At 39.9% G+C, this 22,700-nt stretch overlaps 1 protein-coding gene across 1 annotated transcript in view; it reads right to left on the bottom strand.

Moving 5' to 3' along the window:
- RBMS3 (RNA binding motif single stranded interacting protein 3) overlaps positions 1-22,700 on the bottom strand; it is a 443,341-nt gene that overhangs the window by 261,392 nt on the left and 159,249 nt on the right. The window lies entirely within an intron of this gene.

Here is a 22,700-nt window from a genome sequence, read left to right as displayed (position 1 = left end):
TTTAAGGGAATGCAGTGGCCCGAAGCTTCAAAGTGCCAGAAAATATGAAGCAGAGGGGGAGTGTGGGCAGGTCTTTGTCTGTCCTAACAGATTAAAGGTCCCTGGCAGCAGGAGGGCACACATACTCAGTGCTCTGGAGTCCTGCCCCATCTCTTCCATAAGAGCAGGTAACATTATGGACCTTCCGGGGATACAAAGCTTGCAGTGGCTGGTTTCACGAGAAAACCCTCCTTCTCCTGTCCTTTAAAGCCATACAAAGATTAAGCTTCAGAAGAGGAGGGCAACAAGTCTGTGTGGCAGTCTGGGGCCATGTGTGCAGGGGCAGGGACAGCAGCCTTCCAGCAGGTGGGACCAGTTCAGGGAGAAATCCCAATGTGTGCTCTACAGGCAACTGCCAGATAGCTCTAGAAGATGGTGAGATAGCCAAGTCTCAGCTTTGGTTAAACCACATCCCCTTCATCTCCCTTCTCTCTCTGCTAGAAGAAGGGACAGATCTCTGCCAGGAATTGCTTTGGGGTATCATCTGAACAACAGCTTAGAGGTTAGATCTTAGGGATTGGCAAGGGATAATCATCTGCTTTTAAGTGGCTTTCTTACTCCCAGTATTTGCATTAGTTTAGTATATTAATCAGACAGTCACTTCCTATCTTCTTTTCCTCCCTCTCCATTTTTTTCTTCCTTTAGCCAGCAACAGTGGTATGTTCAAGCAAGCCCAGTGCTGTTATGCCCCTAATGGATAGCAAAAACTCTGAAAGTATTTTTATTTTCCTAAAGAAGGGGTAAGAAGGCAAGGAATCGACTTTTCACAACTTTTAAAGCACTGAGCTCTCTCTGACCTTCAACAGCATTCAAATGTCTTGCTCATAAAGATTTCAACTGAATTAGGGAGATCTAAAAATCTCACCAAGCACCTATTTAGGCAGCTGCATATATTTCACAATCCATCCAGGGAAAACCCCTACATCTTATTAAGCAATTACAGTGCAGGTAGGCATGTGCTGCTCAGACAAGCTGTGGCCAAGGGCCACATCTTTGGCTTCTCCCTGGAAAGCCATATGGATGAAACTGAACTGCCTGAAAGCTTTAATAATATTAGCACAAGTACATTTATAGCTTCTTTGCAGACATCTCCATTTACTAGGTCAATACACACCCTATAGGAGGCAACCACAGATATGATTTCCTACTGTATCCACTTGTATTTCTTTTCCCAGCCTTTCTTCCTACTCCTGGGAGACTTCATTGCCATCCTCTCTGCACCAAATCTAGGTATAAGATTATATACTTATCACCTTGCCCCCCAAATTACAAACATCGCTATTATTATTTTGGTATGCATACATTGCTCAATGTCCAGCCATGAAAGAATTTTGTGCACATGGATGTTTTTGTTTCTTGGCTTAAATCTCATCCACAAAGTTTTAAGAAAACTAAAAAAAAAAAAAAAAAAAAAAAAAAAAGGCAACAAACAAAATTATTAAAGAAATTGCTGACTTAAGGAGCGTGAAAAGCACTATTCTATAGCAAAGTCAAGATCTGAACCTCTCTTTTCTTTGCTCAGTTTTCTATTTTGGTTTGTTTGGTGGAGGGTTTCTTGTTGTGGGGAGGACTGGGGAGGTTTTTTTGATACGGCATCACTACAGATTGAGGGACGCTGCGATACAGACACTGACAGATTGAGGGACACTGTGATAACAAATCTAATAAACACTAGAGTTTGATCAACTTGGGGATGTGAGGAGTGTTTGACCTTCTCTGATTCTCTCATTTGATTTTCCTTTTTTACTGCAAGCCATTTTTAAATCAGCTTGTCCTACATCGCAGTTTCCTTTGCAGTGCTATGCAAGCTCTTTTCTCACTGCAGAGCAGCAGTAAAGCTGATGTTGCTTTGAACTAAAAAACATACTACAGGAGAGCAAGAGTCCTCCCTGGAAGCCTTTGCCCTCTGGAAGAGAAACTTCTGGGAGGAAGAAGTAGACACAATTAGATGCAACTTCCAGTTTCCTATATGAGAGATCCTGACAAGAAGCCAGAGCAGTCAAATGGGAAATCTGAAACATCTTGGGAAGTGATGAGATGGCTTGGATCAAACAATGAGAAAATTACTTTTTAGGACAGTGAGGTGGTCTTCTCAGGAAACTGAAATTGTTTTTTATTTCTCACCATTTCCATGCCCAACAATTAAGAGGTAAAAGTGTAAAAGGTAATTTTAACATTGTCATTAAAAACAGATTATGGAGTTAGATTTTTATATTTAGCACCAGTGTACAGTGCAGGTTTCATGCATGAAGAAATAGAAAGGAATTTATTTTTAATCTGACTTTCTAGACAGCACAGTAATTATTCACAGCTATGTTAGTTTTGCTTATAAATAAAAACTAGAATGTGTAAGAATATTCCAGTGTTGTATCATAGATATCAGGTATATCTAGCATAATAAATCATTGAGGAGTAACATTAGTCCATAATATCTAAAACTATTAATATATTTTAATAATTTTTTCAGTGGACACAAAAGGCTCTATGACCATATCAGAGATCCAGTGGAGTCTCAAGACAAAAAACTCCATATCTTTAGCTGCCCATTATGCATTCTAGTATTACTACTCCCCGTCTCACTGCAAAGCTGCTCTTTTTCCTTCCCTCAAGTTCATTTCCATTCCAAGTATCTTTTTCTAGCCCTCCCCCCTCCTGACACATCTCTGCACCACACACAGAACATCAGGACAAAATCACTCCATGGCTGAAAACCCGTCCAAAGAACATCAATCTGCCGCAAGGGAAGCCAAGTTCCCAGGCTGTTTCAGCATTCAAGTATCCTTACAAGAACCCTGCAATGCTATATAACAGAAAACCAGGCATGATGCCTTCTTGTACAGTTCCCATTCTTCCACGTAGATGTTTATAGTCTATGTTAGTGACCTACACTAAAATATTTCATTTGTTTATAATCTCACTTCATTTTTTGTGTCTCGGGCACTAACTAATAGTGTTGGTTTTTCTGTTTGGGTTTCGGGATTTTGTGTGTTGGGTTTTACTAGTTTGTTTTTTTTTAATATATACTTGTCTGGGTGGATGAAGTTTGGCCCCTACAAAAGCTAAAACTGGGTCTTGGAACATCCTCTCCAGTGTTCTCCAAAGTGTAAAAGAAGCCCCAAATTCCCTGTGCTGAGAGCCCTTCCCTCTTGTCCAGGCTGGGGCTGAAGTGGGTTGTGCTCCCTGCCAGCAGAACTGGGCTGCTGTGGCTGCCCCTGGCAGGTGCACTGTGGCTGGGTTTGGCTGCTCCAGCATCTATCCCTGCTCTGTTCCCTGGCTCCTCCTGGGAAGAGGTAGGAAAATGGCTGGAATCATCCCCTGGGATGAAATTCAGATCAGGGTCTGCCAATCAAACACTGCTCTAAGAAAACACATTTCTTTTTCCTCCTTTAAAAACAAGTGCAAGCCCCACCAGACTGTCCCTCTGCTAGACTCAAATTCCACAGCTTTTTTTTTCTTCTCTTTCCCCTGCATTTTTATTGTGTGTTCACTGCCTTGTAAGCATTCTGGTCAATTGATTATACTTTTTTCCCCCCAGTTTTTATGCAGAACATCATGAAAAATGAACTCAGATTCTAAACCAGGACCTTCAGACTATGCTCACAAGAATCCATCACCACCACAGGAAAAACCAAAACCAAAACTATTTCCCCTTTTTTCCTGAAGCATCCTGACATTTTCCTTTAAGAACTCCAAACACAAATAAGGAAAGCTGTGTTGTCCCCTCCTGCTTTGAGAGATGGGAATTGCACTTATCACAAACATGAACCCCCTCACCTCAGGTGTACGTAGACTGAGGGTGACTTTGGTACTCCAGTGCTACAAGTCCTCCAGGATCCTGAGGTTTTTTTGTAGAATGACATATTACAAGTTTCTACATGCAAGTAAACGCACAAAGAAACCCAGGACAAGACTATCTAGAATAATTGTTAAACCCTTCCTTTAAGAAATACAGTCCCTGTAATTTTGTATTGGCCTGATGCCATTAGGGCTAAATAATTAAATTTTAAAAATAAAACCAGTATAAGGTGGTTTTTTTTACCTGTGGGGGAAAGAAAACAGCTAAGTATCAGCAAACTCAAGTTTATAGCTAGCTGCAATAAGTGCTACCCAAATACCCTGGCAGACACTAAACATCTCCGTCTCCTATAACCTAAATGGCTGGGGGCCTCCTGGTCTCAGTTTCTCAGTTCCATAATTAAGCTTGGCAGCAGGTTCAAATGAATTAAAACTGAATGTCACTATTTCCTCAACAAATCCCTCATCCTTGTTTTTTCTTACTTGTCAGGAGAAGACCAGCAGAACAGCAATTAGTGGTAAGCAGTGCAGTGAAAAAGAACCAAGCATACACTAATTAGGTCACTCGCCAAACACGTTCATTTCATTGGCAGATTTAATCAATGTTTTCCTGAAATGTCTTAAATCTCCTATGCTAATTTAAAGTTTTGTTATTGTTGTTACTTTAAACACAGATGGGATGCCTGGAGATTTTCAATTGCTTTCCACAAATCCATTTCAAAATAACAACCCCTCATATAGTATATCATCAAAATTTCGGCACAGGTTTTAGGAAATGGCCTCTAATTTGACGCCAACATTTTTGTGCCTGCAAATACCTACGGGTGCAATTTTGTGGATTTAAGTAATTACAGGTGTGTAGGGCTCTTAGACATCAAACTCCGAATTGCCCTGATGGATTGGGTACTTAGGGGCAATGCCAAATAATTTAAGGACCTGCCTGCCACTTGAGGTTCCTGTAATTCTTGTGAAGTGCTGGACGGTGGCACAGAGCAAAGGTGAGCTTCCCCTGGCACACATGGGCTTTACACTTCACCTCCAGGGAGCTCCGCTGGTGTAGCGACAGGAATGAGAGCCTTGCTGCCTTTTTGGAGCATTGAGGCAGTCCCTCAGTCACTGCTGAAAGCAGCATTAGTTACTCAGAGTGTGTGTGAACAGCAGTTTTGAGGTATCCTAGCAGCTTGGTCCCCCAGTCAGTGCTTACAGCTAGCACACCAAGGTGCTTTTTTGCATGGAGCATGCTCTGTTGACAGTTGTCATTGCTGTCGCCGTGGGAAAGGGAGCTGCCACGGCTGCTGAACCAATCTGCACCACACCAGCCTGCCCTGCCCTCCTTCCTGTCCTGCTCCACAGCCTCAGAACCCTGCAGAGGCTCCATCCTTCCTGCTGGCACTGCCCCAGAACCAGCCCACCCACGGCCCCACAGCCACCAATGGGTTCGAAAGGGCAACATGCAGCCAAGCCACAGCTCGGCAGCCACCTCCTCACCCAGGGTCAAAATAAAATGAGAAAAGAGGCCAAAGAGCAGGAGAAGTGTGGTTTCCTAGAAGTGAGGAGTGGAGCTCGCTGGTACGCTGCTGAGCTGGAGCTCTGCAGAGAGGAACCTTTGGCAGAGGGCTGAGAAAGGAGGAGCCATGACAAATGAGGGAAGATAGGTCAGGGATGGTGAGCTCTGAGCCTGTCCCTGACACAAGGACAAACACCACATCTCACCTCTGACCAGGTGCTGCTTTGAATCACTTGAATTCGAGTCAACCAGTACTCTCTGTTTTCTGCCTCTCACACATTCACACAAGCAGAGAGAAGAGATGGAGACCTGCCCTATCCAGCCAGGAGACTGGCATGGAGTCTGGGCGCTAATTCAGCCAGTGTTCCTGGCTCACTAACCTTGAAAGCACCTAAATACATTGATGGGGAGCTCACACATACCAAGGAGCTCTTCTGGTTCCACTGATGCCAACAAACTCACTTCATCAAAAGAGGTAATGGTTGGCTTCTGTAAGATAATATCTTTGCTTCCTTCCTGACAGATGGAAAAGGCCAAATATCCCAGGCAGCCCCTACTCCTGCCAGGCTCTGTGTACTAGGGGCTGATGTGGGCGTTTAAGGGAAGTTGTGGCAAAGCAGGAACTCCAGCTCTGACATTTTCCCACATTGGAGAGCTTGACTTGGTCACATCAACTCCTTTTGGCAACATAAGACATGTAAATTTTGCATAATATTACATAATAGTGCAGAAACTTTTAAAAAATGAACACAGATTTGGTCATGGTAATTACAATTCCATTATACCTAAACATTTTTCCTAGGTCTGATGTATCAGAACATTTGGAACTATGCTTGCCACAAGCATACAAAGTTTTTTAATGTAAAAAAAGTTCCCCGTCCTTGTTTCTGATCATCTAGAATTCAATATATCAGATCTGAAATCCAGAACAGAGAAGACTGAATATATCATACAGGTTGGGTCTTCAAGGAGCATAAATATTTGGACAAAAAGGAGGATAAAGTAATTTCAAGAGAGTGCTTGCTTTTTTCATCAATTTCTGCTAACGTTACTTAGAGACTGGAAATTAAGAACCACCCCCAAAAGGAAATGTGATGAGGAAGAGGAATACCAGCCTAGGGAAGAGGCAGCACTCAAAATTGCTTGATGAATTAAGAAGCCATTAAATAGAATATATTTACCACAAATACCTTAATTTAACTTTATGATATCACTTCCACATAGCTCTACATATATATGCATACATTTGAAAACACAAGTATGAAGTTTTGACCCTAACACTAGTATAAGTACACAGCTAAGCAAATAATATAATCAAAGATAATATATTTATCACAGATGTTCCTCCTTCACACTTAGAAGAAACCTCTAGGATTTCATAAAAGCCTAAGTTAATTTGAGTTTTCAAGTTCACTTTGGCCCAGCACTTATTTAGAGTGCCTCTTAAAAGGCAGTATTTGTTCTGACAATCAGTCTGTAAAAGAAGTGATTATGTAGTAATTTACTATGCAATTTTCAGACATTGTTTTATTCTCAGATAAAGAATCAAATAAAAGTTTCATAAGCCTTGGAAAATTAGAGTTAGCAAGCAGAGAGGTTGAATCACCCTTGAACACAAAATTACCAAAAACAGCTTTTTCTTCCATTGTTCAAATTGTGCTAAAATATTCCTACAGCTCCAAATGCTCAGAGTAATAGTAAAATAGTCTACATCATTACTATTTTTAAATCTCTACTTTATAAAAATCTTCTCAGTGGTTAGAAAGTGGTGAGTCATCACCTTTTAATTAAAACAGCTAATATATAGTTAGAAAAATAATTGGAAGTGAAGACTCTTAAATGCAAGAAAGAAAAGATAATCCCTTCATTTCAGATCCCTCCCCAGAGGTGCACCTACATTGTTAAGTATGCATATATAGCTGATTTGTTTTGTTTGCTTTAGCTTGATATGGAAATACAGCACAAAACTGTCACTTTGATTATGTTTCTGCAATGATTTCTTTTGCTTCTTGCATTATTTGAATCCCCTTTATAACAAGAGAACTGCAGAAAAGCAGCACTAACTAACAGAATTTTTAGAGATCTCTTTGCAAACACATTCTTAATTTGAACATTCAATTACTTTGAATTAAGCAGAGCACATACTAATATAGGTTATTATTAATTGCATTGAGTAACTAATGATAATATTTTAATGCAAAACTGAAGTATGAAACTCATGATGATCTTTAAATGTATTTTAAACTGCTTCTAAATTATTTTTTTCAATCTCTGATAAGTAAAGGAAACAGTACAAAGACACCTACAAAATTTTGCTATGCAGGAAAGAAGTACTTATACAACAAGTAACTAACTATATGTATATGCATGTTCATGTCTGTTTTTCTGGAACTTCATGCTTCCAAAATCTTAGTCTCTGAAGTAACAGAAGCAGATCTCAAAACTGACAAAAACTCTTTGTGAAAGATGCTTACAATAACAACTGTGAGGGAGAGAGGCATAAGAAGTTATGAATTTAGCAAATACACCTATCAAGCAAACAGTATTGCACTTGAGTACCTTCTCAATTTCCACTGCCTTCCTGGCAATTCAGAACCCCAAAGACTGGCAAACTGCAAACATAGCCATAAAAATCCAGATTTTGCAAATGGCAGAACACAATTTGTTTATCCGTAATAATATGACAAATGTTTGGGGCCTTAAAACCTACACTTGCGTGAATACTTATGGATAACCCTAATTGCAGCACATCACCAATAGAAAGAGAGAGACCTAAGACTTTGTGAGGACGTGTCAAAGAACAAAAATCTTGGTGAAAGAGGGAAGTTGAGAACTGTTTCCTAGTATTTGCTAACAGCATGAACTTTGATTAATCATACAAAACCAATGATGGAAAATTCATTTCTCAAGTTACTAAATATGGACTGACTAAAGAAAAAATATTGTAAATCTCACAGTGCCAGAAGAACAAGACATAAACAGACTTTTCAGTCTTTAACTTTCAAAGTAAATTTCTCTGCAAGTCCCATTGATTCACAATCAAAATTCAAAATGAAGAGTAACTATTTTTAAATACAGGGATATCTTACATCTACAATTGCCACATAAACCTATGCATGATTCAGCATTACAGTTATGTACCACCATACCATTTTTATCAATACATTAGTTGCATAATGTAATCATTAAGATTATTTTCACTAGACTTCTGTAGCATGAGACAGTCATTGTGGTTCTGCAGCTGAGCTAAATTTCACACTTGAAGCCGTGATTGAAGAAGGCAGAATGTTCTCCCAGCAAAAGGAGTGCTTAGTTACATATTTATATAAAAGGGAGGGAAGGATACAATAGCTGTTTCTTTCCTTGACTGGAGAAACACTCAGTGCCTCACAATATTTTGCAATATCCAGAACAAAATAACCCGAATTTGCAGTTTCAGATTTACATCACCTGCTTTGAGATCCAGAGTTACAGTATCAATTAATAGTTTCCCTGAAAAACTTGAAAGGAACCCTTACACCCAAGACTGGAAAAGGGTTTGCTTTTTAAACCACTATTTTTCATATTCACTTTCCTCTGATTACAGTGACGTCCAGATGCCGAAGTTTCAAAATACCACAAGAAAGACTATTTTCTCGGTATTTCCAGACAGCAGGAAACACTGACACTCTCATGAGAAAGTCTGCTCTTCTGAGGTTTCATGCTCAGTTATGCAGACTCCAGAGCTTTACTTAGCTTGGATAATGTTTGGGTAAGATATGAAACCAAATCTCCTGAGATTTGTCCATCACTTATTTTAGACCTGAGCGACTTGAGTAAAAAACCTGGTATAGAGAAACAGTTTAGGAAAAAGTCATTCAGCCATTACTTCTGAAAGCTCCCAGTGCCTGTGTAAAACAACTGATTTTCTCTTCTAAATTTTGGACCTCAGTTTACCCAAAGCTAAGCAAGTTATCCACCAGCTGTTCACCAAAAAGGCACAAAACCTAAGAAATTATGAGACTAATTCCAGCTCCTGAGGGCTAGTGAGAAATGAACATTAATATTGTCCTGCATCTCTCAGGGTTGGAATCTGGCATGGCATTCCAGCAGGAATTTATGGACAGACAAAATAGAATCTATGGGTTCTTTACTTCTAGTGCACCACACCCATGGAAGACAGCACTGAAATCCTGGGAGGAGGGAAATGAAATCTCTCAGCAGCCAACTCTACCAGCACTCATTTTAAACAGTGATACTATTCTAGGAGGCAAAGGAGGATGTTTTGTATCACCCAGGGATCTTTGTCAGAAATGAAATATTCCATTCTCTTTTTCCCAACACTGGATTGCTCAGCAACCTTAACACTAAGTAACTGCAAATCCTTGCAAGCAGGAAGAAACAATCTGACAAGAGAAGATGCACTTGGTGATCACACTGTGATTACTGTACTTTATTAAAAATAATTTTCTTTTCAGTATGTTTTGACAAGAAAATAGAAAGCATCTTGTGCAGGCTTCAGGAAATATTAAAATAACCCAAGGTGATGAACATGCTATTATCCAGTCTGTTCCAGAGGGAGGATGCTCAAGTACTGAAATGGTTTTCATTTCAAATACACATTCACTTTCAAGACACCACACTTGAAAAATTGGACTGTATATTTGTCACACAGTAAGCAGTGATAAAGAGCACAGCAATTTATGTTCTTTATGCAAACCACTTGTAATTCAAAAAACAACTATAGTTTCTAAAAGGCAGCAAAATGATAACACTTTCCCAAGAAAGTGAAATGTTTTTTTCGTGCCAGTTGCCAAATTCTAGCATGCCAACCTTTGCTGTGATAAACATTTTGGATAAAATGCAAAGAGCTCCCATTCCAACCCATCAACACTCATGATTTCTTGGAGTTTAGGCAGAGATGAGCAATACCTTCTGAATATTTCATATTTCTAAGAAAATGATCCTGATACCACCACCACCATCATGCTAAAACACTGCAAGAGGTCAATGTCCTTTCAAGAAATGAGTGGTGTAACAACCAGCATTCCACCTGTGCTATGGAGGAGAAGTACAGCAGAGTTGGACAGCAAAGAGCAGGATAAGCCACAATACAAAGGTGAGAACAAAATCCATTTTAAAAACACAGTGTACATTTTTGCCCAATGATTTTGGACTTAGACAGTATTTCAGACAATCAGAATGCAAGCATCCTTAAAGCTTTATAGTTATATTGCCCAGGGTGTTCTTTTTTCTTTTGTGGTTAAGTACCAGTTGTACCTTCTTTTTTCGTGTATCTACCACATTTATCTGTAGCCTGAAGTTCCAAAATGCTATTATTATGGTAGCCAGAAATGGCTATTAGTTTTCCAGGCTGAGACAAAAAGAAAAAAACAAAGAAAAAAAAAAAAAAAAAGAAAAAAGAAAAAAAAAAAAGAAAAAAAAAAAGGAAAAAAAAAGGAATGGAGAAGAGAAGAAATAACCACATCCGAAAATCTCTTTTCAAGATCTCTAATCCATTTTCTTCAGATTTGAGAAAGTTCTGCAATGTAGGTAAGTGGAAGACACAGATAAAGTGGGTAAAATACAGGCTTTTCATCAAATCTGAATTTTGAACTAGTAGAAGTTTCCTATCACTAGAAATCCCGTATCTCTAATACATGAAAAATAATCAAGTGGATAATATAACATTTGAATCTGAAGCAAACACCTTCCTTCCTATCTTGAATTTACGGTAGCTCTTCATGTAACATTCAGCATGTAACATTCCCTGCTGGTACAGAACATGGGGGTCCCACCACACCACAAAGGTCTGATGAAGGTGCTCTCTGAAGCCCATGCTGAAGCCACCTGCATGATGACTGAGAGGCATCAGGAGGTCAAGCCAGCAGGAGGGCAATCTCCTGTGTGCAAATGCCGATATGTAGGAAGCCGCTTGCACACTGAAATTCATGGTTACAACCAACCTTCACCGAGCTTGTAGAGAAAAAAAGGCACAACTATGGGATTGGAAGAGACATCCTGGGTCTTTCTGGAATGTGGATGATGAAAACTCAACATTAGATGACCACATGGGATTACATCAGTGACTTACAAAGTTCTTTCAATATTACCCTTTAATTACTGGAAGGAACTCGCCTGATACATCCTTGTACCAGATATATTGCCTTCACAACTGTGGCCATTTATGGCTTGGGCACTTACAAAATCATCTGATACCTTCCCTAAAAATAATTTTCCAACTTTCCATTCAGGATTTCTTCTATTACTGGCTAAGTAAATGGGTTTACTATTGGATTTTTTTCTCTTTCTCTCAAAATCCAGTCCTCAGGATCATCTAATTACCTCTCCATGTAATTGCCTTGTGTAACAAGCAGGTATTGAGGGAGCTTTGGCAGCAATATGATTGAAGAGTAAATGAGAAATCTGATACATGCCTTAGAAAGAGGGTGTGGGTGGGCATTGCTGATGGTGGTAACTGCTGTGTTCCATCCTGAATTCAGATCATAAGAATATCAGCAAGGACTATGGTTCAGTAGCTTTTCCTAAATGCTCAGGCATCCTCTGAACATAAAGCTGATAAGTTTTGGGTCCCCAGAGTCCCTTAAGGATTTAACTAAGAAGCAAATTCATTGATATATATTGCCAGTGAAAGGCCAAATATACAACTTTGACCACATTAAGCCAGTTTAAGGTATGAACTTCAAAGCTTAAAAAAAAAAGGTAAATGTGAGGAAGGCAGATATGCAAAATATTCTTTTTAAAAATGAAAGCGAGGACAAGTCAGATATAATCGTATGCTGTTATTAATGAGGGATACTTTATTATTAAAATAATCCCCATTTTTATAAATTATACAGAGAATTACTGGGATGTCCAGGTCTGCAGTAGTTTGCAGAGAGTGGTTGTGCATCACTGTAGTACAACAAATAAACAAAAACAAAAAAGAAAGCAGCAAGGAGTTTAGCTGGGACGCACAAACCCAGCAAACATTATTTTGCCTAGGAAGCCAAAATGCACAGAAAGAGAAAAAGACATTTGAAATGCCCAGCAGGATCCTCATATACCACATTAAAGAAATAAAGAAACAATAATCAAAAATTATTTTTTGGGCTTTCACAAAAGAGAGCGAAATCTGCCACAGTTTTGTGTGTGTGCTCTTGGTCAGTCCCTGAGCCTTCGCTTGCTGTAGCAGGCGAGACGGGGAATAGGCACAGGCACTGCCGCGCATCCCTCGCGCAGACGCCAAACTCATGTTGGTGTTGTCAATGCAGAGATATGTAAATGTTTTGAGCCTGAATGTCTGCTTCCTGTCAACAGCAAGAATTAGCCAGACAAATATCCGGCAGGCACGGCTGTGCTTTCGTAAGAGTGTAAATGCTGTGCTACAAAATGTGCTGCTTGCTTCATTGCTGGCCTGTAGCTCTCAAAGCTGTTTCTGTGACCAAATGCAAAGGGAAGCACCTTCCCACACCACCGCCAGACCCTGAAAGCAGGGAGGGGGGTCTGTGGAGGAAGATGATGAGGTAGTAGCTGGCTGAAAAAATGAACACAGAGTTACTCAGGTCCCATGACAAAAAGGGTCTCCACAAAAGGAAACCCATCTCATTTCCATTACACAGAAATGGCAGCAACTTGCTACTCTACCTCTACGCCATCCTAGGCACCACTTTGTATTTCTGGGGCAGACCTGGACTCTTTCTTCCAGAGGTGACACAGGCAGGTGGTGCATCAATCAGAAGATGGCATGTCCACGTATTTCTGTATATAATGCAACCAAAAGATCCTGCACTGGCTATTTCTATTACATTGAGTGATATTGTGCTATATGACCCTGAGAGCAGGTTAATATTTCACTTCTTAAGGGCAAGAGTAGGGGGTAACATGGAGCTGAGGTGCAAATTCCCTCATGTGCCAGGCTTGGAACCTTTGACAGAAATGGGGATTGCCATTTATTCTCATCTATTCATGAGGTGGAAAATTCAGCCTCCCTAATGCTCTCTCCTGCACTAGAAGACAATATGAGGTTCCAGCAACAGACAGGGAAAACATTTGGAAAGAGAAAACCTCCCTCATCTTCCAGAAATCATACCATTCTGTCATGTCATTTTATTACTTATTTTTTCTTTTTTCTTCCCAGATGGTTGGGACAAACATTACACATGAAGAAGAAGAGTAGCCTTTCCTTGCCTGTATCTAGAAACAAGCACATGGAGCAGATGAAGGATCTCATGCAAAGCATGATGGCATGACACAATGTGAGACAGACTACAGTATTAGACATTTCCCTCCCTAATTCTACACTACATCTAATTAGGATGGCCATTTCACCTTCCTATCATGGATTTTGTCACTTAGGAAGTCTGCATTTATTGCATCAAGGCATTGTTGTCCTGCATAATAAAACCTAAGATCTTTTAAAAAAAGAAATTTAAAAAAAGTCCAGCAAATTACATTATTCCAATCCTAATTCACATATGTGGCACAAGTGCATTGCACTTGTTTAATGGCCAACCAACAGACTCAAGCTTCTCTCAGGAAAGTCAACATTTTAGTGCACGCTAGGAAAATTAAGAAAAAGCCATCTTCCAACCCAAAAACAAACTCCGCATTTAATAGCTTAAAATGAAGCCACTGAAGACCAAACATCTGGGCTTTTTGGATATTATCCCAGACGCTGTGTGTAGCACCAAAACTCTTCATCACAGTATCCTCTTAAGAATTTGACTAAGATCTTTCCCCCAGTATATGTTGCTTCTCTGCAGGACATCACAAAAACATACATGTTGGAATAAGATCTCATTGCTATTTGTGTGGAGATCACACAGAACCACAGCACTTTAGATTTGTTTGGGTTCTCCAGGATTTCACAAAATACTAATCACCTCTCTGCAGCAGTAGCAACAGCAACCACCCATGTGGATCACAAAAGCCAGTTAGAGAGGGATTATCAGAAACACTGTAAAAAATCAGCAGTGCTTCTAGAACTTCCACTGGAGGTCAGTGGGATTATTTGTCCCTGAAATGCAACAGGCACATCCACAGTGCATCTCACCAGCATCCATCAGAGACCTTCCCACCAGCATTGAACAAAGAACTATTGCCTACATGGCAAAGAGCAGTGCCTGAACAGTGTGGTCCTCCCAGAATATTTAGGACTGTTTCTCATCAAGTACAAAAAGAACTAGCAGAGCACCACTATGTCACTGGTTTCAGTACTAATTTGGACAGGCCTACTCAGTAAAGCACTGCACTTTTGAAAACCTCAGTTCCTGAACAACTTGTTTTGAGATCTCCACTGGTCCTGTCTTCCAGGCCATGCCAGCTGTGCTAAGATGCAGCCTGGATTTACTGGGTCTGCTGCACAAAGTTCTTGACCTGGTTCTGTGCAGAAGGTCAGACTGATCGGTGGATACATTTCAGCTCTGCAAATTTCTGAGAAAGAGTGTGTGGAACATAGCCACTGGAAAGCAACTGAACCAGCACAACATTTCATAGGCCAGAGGCACACAGATTATAACTATAGCCAAACTACACAGTGTGAGAGAGCCACACAAAAGACAAAAGTATTGGATAAGGCTGAAACAGAATTAGCCTTAATAGACAGTGCCTCCCTAGAGCTTTTATGCTCACAGCCAAGCAAAACGGTTCTGCACAGGAAGACAAGAACTGCAGACTTCTGGCATGGGTCTTGAGACATAAACAGTGTGAGAGACTTGTTCCCATAGTAGAACAAAGAGGTGAAGCAGACCCCCTTGAAACAAACAATTCCTGGCCATCATACCATCCAAACAAGCACAAATAAAATTGTTTCATTTAAGCTTTCCCTTTTTTTTTTTTTTTAATATATAAAGTAGAAAATAATATTTTTAAAGTTGCTGGCTTTTTTTATTTTACTGACCTTCCTCTACTTCCTCTAGCAAATCACTCACAACCACATTCTCCCTTTTTTTTTTTTTTTTTTTAAGATACATTGGTAGTAGAAAGCTCTGTTGTAGACTTTTTGTTTCTTTTTTCCAGACAGCCTAGTCCATTTTTTCCAGTTCTGAGACAATCACTCCTGTTCTTCATTTTCCTCCTCTCCCTGTTCCTCTAAGGTGACTTAAAAAGAGAAAGACTCACAGAATAGGCTGGGAAGATGACTTGATTAATGACTTTTCCACTCTTGTAAGTAATTTCAAAGGAATCATTCTATCCAGGGATGACAACAGGGAAGATGTTTCCATAAACCCCAGTATGCTTCCTGCAAACACATAAGCATTCCAGTGCAGGAGAGAGTGAAGATCTCATTCTCTAGCAACGCAATTCTTTTCCTTTTCTATTTGCTTTTTCTCACTATACTTTCTGGTTTTCCCATGCTTCCCATGTTTTTATCTTTCCTTTACTGTGTTTTATATATTTCTGTTCTTTTCTTCCATCATCTCCTCTTTCCTAGTGTTTTTCTAGCTTCTTCAGCTTCTGATTTCCTTTGTCTGCTAATCTCAGCAATTAAGATGGAAACGGTAGTTCTCAAAAAAAAAAAAGGAAAAGAAAAGAAAAAGAAAAAAACTCACCTCAGCTTTTAAAGTAGAAACAAGAAAACTGGACTTTGAAAAAAGGTGAAAAGTAAGGACAAAGGTCTGTTTTGAAATGATAGTGCAACAAAGGAAGCAATTAGGGAAAAAAAGTAAAGTGAAAAATGAATCCAAGTTTTCTTTTCTTGCAGTTAAAAAAAAAGTTTTTGTCCGATATGTTTCTGTACTTACTGATTTTATCCATAATGAGGAGTAGACTTGCCAAAATATCATGAGAGTCTTACTAGTAATGAGACTTTTAGACAGAGAAAATGCCAGAGTTTCTAGATAAATCAGAAACAGAAAGTACTAAGTACTTAATGGAAAATTTCTCTCATGAAGGAGAGCAGCCCTGTATCTCAAACAAAACCAGCCCCACAAAATGCTGTACTTATATGTTTAATAGTCTGCCATGTTAATCAACTTTCTAAGATTCAGTCTAGCTGCCCCAGGAGGGGCTTTGTTATCCACACCCTGCAATAGGCAGGACAGTTTGGTCCTGGCTGAAAGGCAAAGGGCACAGAACAGAGAACCCAAAACCTTTTCTTGATGGATGCTGCAGCCTGAGGTTGCAGCACATTCCTTTGAGAAAGTTTGAGAAAGTTTGAGAAAGGCAGTACTCTGCTGCTGTCACAGCTTTTGGATGCCTGCTGCAGGGATTCTCTGCTGCAACTTGCTTCACAGACACTTGTTTCTGTCCTATAAACACACCTAGAAAACATTCAAGATGAACTTGGGGCCTTGGAAAGTTTCTGAACACACTTAATAGAACTATCTTTTTATCGAAGGAACATGTATTAGAAGATTATTATTTTACTTCTCCAAGTATGGTGGAGAAGTAGACCAAAAACTTGTTCACCAAGGACAATTCAGAAGACAGCTCAGATTCTGAACCTCAGTTTTGCCCAGCTTCAGGTAATGTTGACTAATATAGGAGACAGGAGCACCACATTATTTATGTGTCGGAGGAAATGGAGAGCAGCTCCTTTGTAGGGCACTTCAGAGCCCCAAAAGTAAACTCATTTTCTGAACCACCTCTGAAGGAGCTTCTCTCTGCAAAGTTATACAGATTCTAAGAAAACCAGTTTAAAACTGAGAGCTTTGTGTTTGTTTCTAAAACTGGGCAGGGCAGACATTTCCCTCTGCGAGTGTCACTATTCAGCCTTTATCAAGCTTACAGCATGGGGTGAGATCTTGCCAGCTCATGGCATGTGCCAAAAGGAGAAGAAAGGAAGGGAAAGGAGGGTGAGACTCTCACGCTGCGGTTGCACACAGAGGAAGGGATAGGGTAGCGAGGCACTCATGCAAGGCACAGCATAGGTGGATAAGGAAACAAAAAAAAATCAGGGATACGTGCACACTGGATTTTAGTTCTAATAAATAAAAACTAGGGCAATACATCCATTTTTATCACAAGGCTTCGCTAATGAGAACACTGCTAATGAGAACACAACATGGACAAAAGCTTGTCTCAAAGCTTTTTCATTCAACACCAAACACTTCCCAGTCAAAATCCAGAAAGACTTCCTAATAGGGATTAGCTCATTTTCATTGTGAGCCAGAGGCCTTTGGAACAGAAATACCAAGTGTTTGGTCAGGAAAAGTAATTTGGGCCAAATATTGTTCTCATTTGGTCTTGGTCTCCCTTTCCCGCCCCTCTCTGTTCTCTCCCAGTGATGATGAAGGGTATGACTGTCACCACTACTTCTTCCTGTTAGCACACAGCAAAAGCTCCAGCAAAAGGCTCTTGCTCAATTCCATTCATTGCAGCTGGGTCATGCAGACAAACCACAGCGAGCTGATACAATGAAAAGCAAGTTTTAGCTGGAAAGCAGGATTTTTAAATTTTTTTTTTGCCTCGAATTGTTCTGCTCTCTTATGTAATTTTAAAGCAATGTGCTACTATGTGTATTTTTAAGGAGCTGAATCAATTAAACGAACAAATCCTTTCTTCTTGAATTCTTTTTTCCTTACAAAGTAAACAGAGCATACAAGCTACATAATATTATTACATGTATGCATAACTTCTACATAAAAATAAGAGGTCAACTTTGGTGTGATTCACTGGACTAACAGCATACCCCCACCAAGTATACAGCACCCTAATAAATCCTGAAGTGCTCCCTTAAATTTGCATGATATGTGTGCACTATCACTCAAATCCAAATGTGGACTGATACAGACATCTCAAGGAACAAACAACTCACTGCATAGGCACAGACTACAATAATAATCATTCTCTGATTATGGCTGATGCCCAAAAGATTAGCCAGCTAGTGGAGACAACTATCTACCATGCTGGCTCAATTTAATGAGCATTTCATTCGCCCTCAGTAAGATTCTCTTTGAAATAAAAATGAAAAAAGAAAAAAAGAAGACTATGGTGGGTTTTTGCTTAACTGAAAGTGGAAAAACACATTACAGACTTCAGGTACATCTGCTGAAGTTCATCATTACCATGGGAGATCAAAGCATTTTTCTTAATCTCTTCTTAACTAAAACAATTTAAGCCCATTTTCATTGTTACTTCCCCAGGCTGTACCTTTCAAGGACAGTTCCACTGTTTTTAATCTAAAATACAATAACCTGCTTCATACACAACACACATAAATTTCCAAATCTCCCCGTGCCAGGCAAGGGCGGTAAATTGAGAGAAGGACGAGGACAGTAACTTCAGCTGTGCAAAGCCTGTTTCCTAGCAGGGGGTCAATAACAGCTGACTGCATTATGGGCAGAGAAAGCAGCAGCAGCAGCTTTGCTGCTCTGCTGCTGGAGGTCACCACCACCCTCAGTGCAACTGAGCCTGATGAGGCCCATGCCCAGGGCAGAAAGGTGCAGAGGTCCCTGAAAGGGCTCCCAACAAGCCAGCCTGCTTGCTGGAAGCAACAGAGCTGCAGGACCCAGGGAAAATGGTCAGTGCAGACCCAGGTTAGCACAGCAATTGCCTCACAAACATCTTCACTTCTTCCACAACTTAAGTAGGACTATTTTTACTTATTTTGGCCTCACACATCACAGCTTTACTGGCTACCTCCATTTCCCTAACAAAAACAATAATTCTAAAAAAAATGTAAAGCACAAGTCTTATGAGGAGCAGCTGGGGAATCTGGGGTTGTTTAGCCTGGAGAATAGGGAGAGGCTCAGGAAAGATCTTATCACTCTCTACAACTAGCTGAAAGGAAGTTATAGGGAGGTGAATGTTGGTGTCTTAGCCCAAATAACAAGAGATAGAACAAGAGGAAATGGCCTCAAGTTGCGCCAGGGGAAGTTTAGATTGGATATTAGGAAAATTTTCTTCACTGAAAGGGTTGTCAGGGATTGCAACAGGCATCCAAGGGAAGTGGTTGAGTCTCCACTCCTGGAGGTATTTAAAAGACGTGCAGATGTGGCTTGGGGATACAGCTTAGTGATGGCCTTAAAAGTGCTGGGTTAATGGTTGGATCCAATGATCTTAAAGGTCTTTTCCAAACTAAATGATTCTATGGTTCTATCTCAGTTTCATCTTTGCAGGGGTTACTCTATCCTCTCAGAAAGGAAGGATGAGTTGGTCCAGCTCACAGAGCTACAACTAAAAGGGTAACATGAAATACAGAGTTCTCATTTATTCTCCTAGATCACCAAAGGGGGAATGTTACTTTGCTTTATCTCCCTTTCTGTTTATCTGTTGAACTTGTCCTCCTTATTGCCTTTACTACACCAAGGCTAAGGTCTGCAGACCTTCCTGTAACTTAATCTCTTGCTGCCTCAATTTCTTCTTCTGTAAAATGGGAGTAATACATTTATATTCACCTTTTGGCAACTAGATCTACTAATCCAATTATCCAGTTATCATGCATTGGTAAAGAACTCAAGCTCCTCAGAAGCAAAGCATTACAGTAACACTAAGTTTTATTGTTATTGTTGTAAAAATAATCAAAATTCAGAGGGAAAGGGAAGATGCCAGCTGGCAAATTGAATATCCAGTCTCACTTATTGGCAGCAGGACCATTGCTGATTATGCAAACTTGTACTTCCAGTCTTCAACTGGTTAAGGAGCTGTTGTCAGCTTATTTCACACCAAGTTCCTTGTGGCTCAAAATACTGTCTGATCAGCTTCTTTTCATGGATCCAGGATTCCCAAAAGCAGAAGTCCTTAAGCACATGCTTAGTGTAAAAACAGCATTTAGGTGCTCTAGTTAATCAGACTCACAATAACAAACCTCCACAATGCAAGAAAATAAGAAGGTTTTTTTCCTCACAAATATACACACATATTAGAGTATCTATTGCCAAAATTTATCTTAATAAAACTCATCTCCGAACCTTGCATTTGCATAGAGTATATGCATATATATATATATATATATATATATATATAAATATATACACACACAAACATGTATAACACATATCATACATCTTTCTTTTAAATAAACGTTTCTTTGGGGCTTGGGTCTTGTGTGGCAAAAAGATTGTAAGACTCTGCTAGGCTTTCACTCACTCCTGTTTCAGATATCTGAATTACCCAGATCTAAGGGATATATTCCAATTTAAAAGGTCCTTTCTGGCTCCAAGAAAAGTTACGAGGTCAGGGACACAGGAAGATGGATGTGTGGCACAGAACACACCAAGGTAACAGTGTCTATACTAGCAAACATGGACTCTTGTTGAAAGCTGAAAAATAACAGAATCTGTGAGGATGTACTTTTGAAATAGAAGTTTGGAACATTTGGAGCATGGCTGCATCGGCAAAAAAGGTAAAAAAAGAGGCTATGAGAAGAATCAACAAATAGAATCTCCTCCTGGAGTAATTACTCTTCCTGGAATAAGCAATAGTTAATAATGAGAAGCAGACAACCACTGAAAAATGAAAATAAAAACACAATTTAGTCGAAGAGAGAAGATAGTTACCACACACAGGAAGCATCATTAATTAGGACTTCTAAAAGAAGATTTCTCATCTTGAAGGAACTTATTAGCAACTGATTGCTCCAAGGCAGGTTTCAAAACATGCAAAAATAACAATTATAGAATGTTACTAGCTAGAAGATGACTAAGATGATGAGATCAAAGATTAAATCTTCAGGTTTTTTATTGGTACGTTCCCACAAAAGAGAATGGGAAAATGGGAAACTTCAGCATAACAGAGACATTGACAAGTGAGTAGAGAAAACTACAGGCAAGTCAGACACTGATAGCCATTGCCTACTCAGTAGAAAACCAAGGTGATCACCAGAGAGCAGATCACCAGTTTCCCCAAATCAGTGCCACCATATGTCCTGAAACCTATCCGTGTATTAGACCATCTCACCAGGATGTTAGAGAAACTAACATCATGAGCAATGTCATTCCTGATAGGTAAAACTGTAAATCCAGCTTGGAAAAAACTGATGCTCTCACTATTTTAGGAAAAGCAACAGCTAGCAGACAGCTGGAGGATCCAAGAGATTTGATATCCCACTGGAGAAATCCAGGCTGACCAGAAGAGCAGGGTTCAGAGATCTCAGATCAGATCTCTGGAACTGACACACCTCAGTTCTGTCTGTATGACAGCTGAAAGGCAATGCAGCAGCTACAGCTGCAAACAGCTCCAGGGAGGCTCATCTGAAAGCCTGCAGAGGTGGGGTACCAGCATGAGAAAGAAATCAGGTCAAAACAAATGTTAATTTCTCCAAAATATGGCCTCAAAGGAAAAGGCAGGAAAACACAGAGTGCAAATCAAAGGTGATCTAAATGAGTCTGATTATTGGTGACAGGGAAAATAGATGACCCATATTAGCATATTTAAGAGAAGAGCAGACTGGATTTCAGAATCCAGAAGATATTGTGTGCCTACCACATTTTCACCTTCAGAACAGTTACTGAGAAGCACATCAAGTGGCAAAACAAGCTCATTAACCTAATCAGTTTTTGATGGCATCTGACAGCCTCCATCACTGCTCACTTAAACACTAACAGAGGCATCTGAAGGTTGATCAGAAGCAAAACAGACCTTTGTTGTTGCAGACACAGGGGGCCATGGCTGGATTGTTCTTTTCACCAGAGAAGAATAGAAAAAACAATTTGGTTTTCAGGTCTTGAAAGACAATGTGAAAAGAGTCCCCTTACACTTTGCCCTACCCCAGTAGTAGCCGCCTTCCAGCCCATCCCAACACCTTGTTGGTCACAGCACCAAAAAATGTAGGTTCCTAGGACTCTGCCATGGGTGGCATAGATATTGTGGCCAGCACTATTATCATCCAGGCTGTTGTTAAATTTGCTCACTTGTAGCATCTCTGCATCTTTATATGCCATGGATTCCTTTAAAAATAATGACAAGCCACAAGATGAGATATCACAGTGAAACAATAAAGGCACGGGAGCAAAATATGTTGTTTGTCTTCTGCAGGACACTGCCACAGATTTTGACATGAGGAATGGACAAATGGATACTGTCTAAAATCAGTGTACCCTTTTAGCACGAGGCCAAAGTTTGGCATTCAGTGCCAAAACAGCAAAGTCACAGTTCAACTATCACATACATGCCTCAAAACTTCATACCCAGTAACAATAACACAAACAATGCTGCAAATGATAAGTTAACAAAAAACACAGATCACAAATGAATTTCTAAAGCAGAAAACACAGCAGAATTCATACATACTGGCACTGGTAGGCACGTTAAGAGGGATATTCACAAAGACCTATCAGCAAGGTGTTAAGCACTTATTCAAACAAACTCAAAATCTGGCTGTCAAATCCAACACTTAAGACTGCAATATATGTCCTCTTCCCCTTAACAAATTAGCATAGAACAATACCCTTGAAAGATAGATTTATGGTAATAGTCTCTGTAATTTATCTTGAAA

The sequence above is a fragment of the Ammospiza caudacuta genome, chromosome 1, assembly GCF_027887145.1.
Source record: "Ammospiza caudacuta isolate bAmmCau1 chromosome 1, bAmmCau1.pri, whole genome shotgun sequence".
NCBI classification, from domain to species: domain Eukaryota; kingdom Metazoa; phylum Chordata; class Aves; order Passeriformes; family Passerellidae; genus Ammospiza; species Ammospiza caudacuta.
This window is presented reverse-complemented; position numbering and strand designations above follow the sequence as displayed.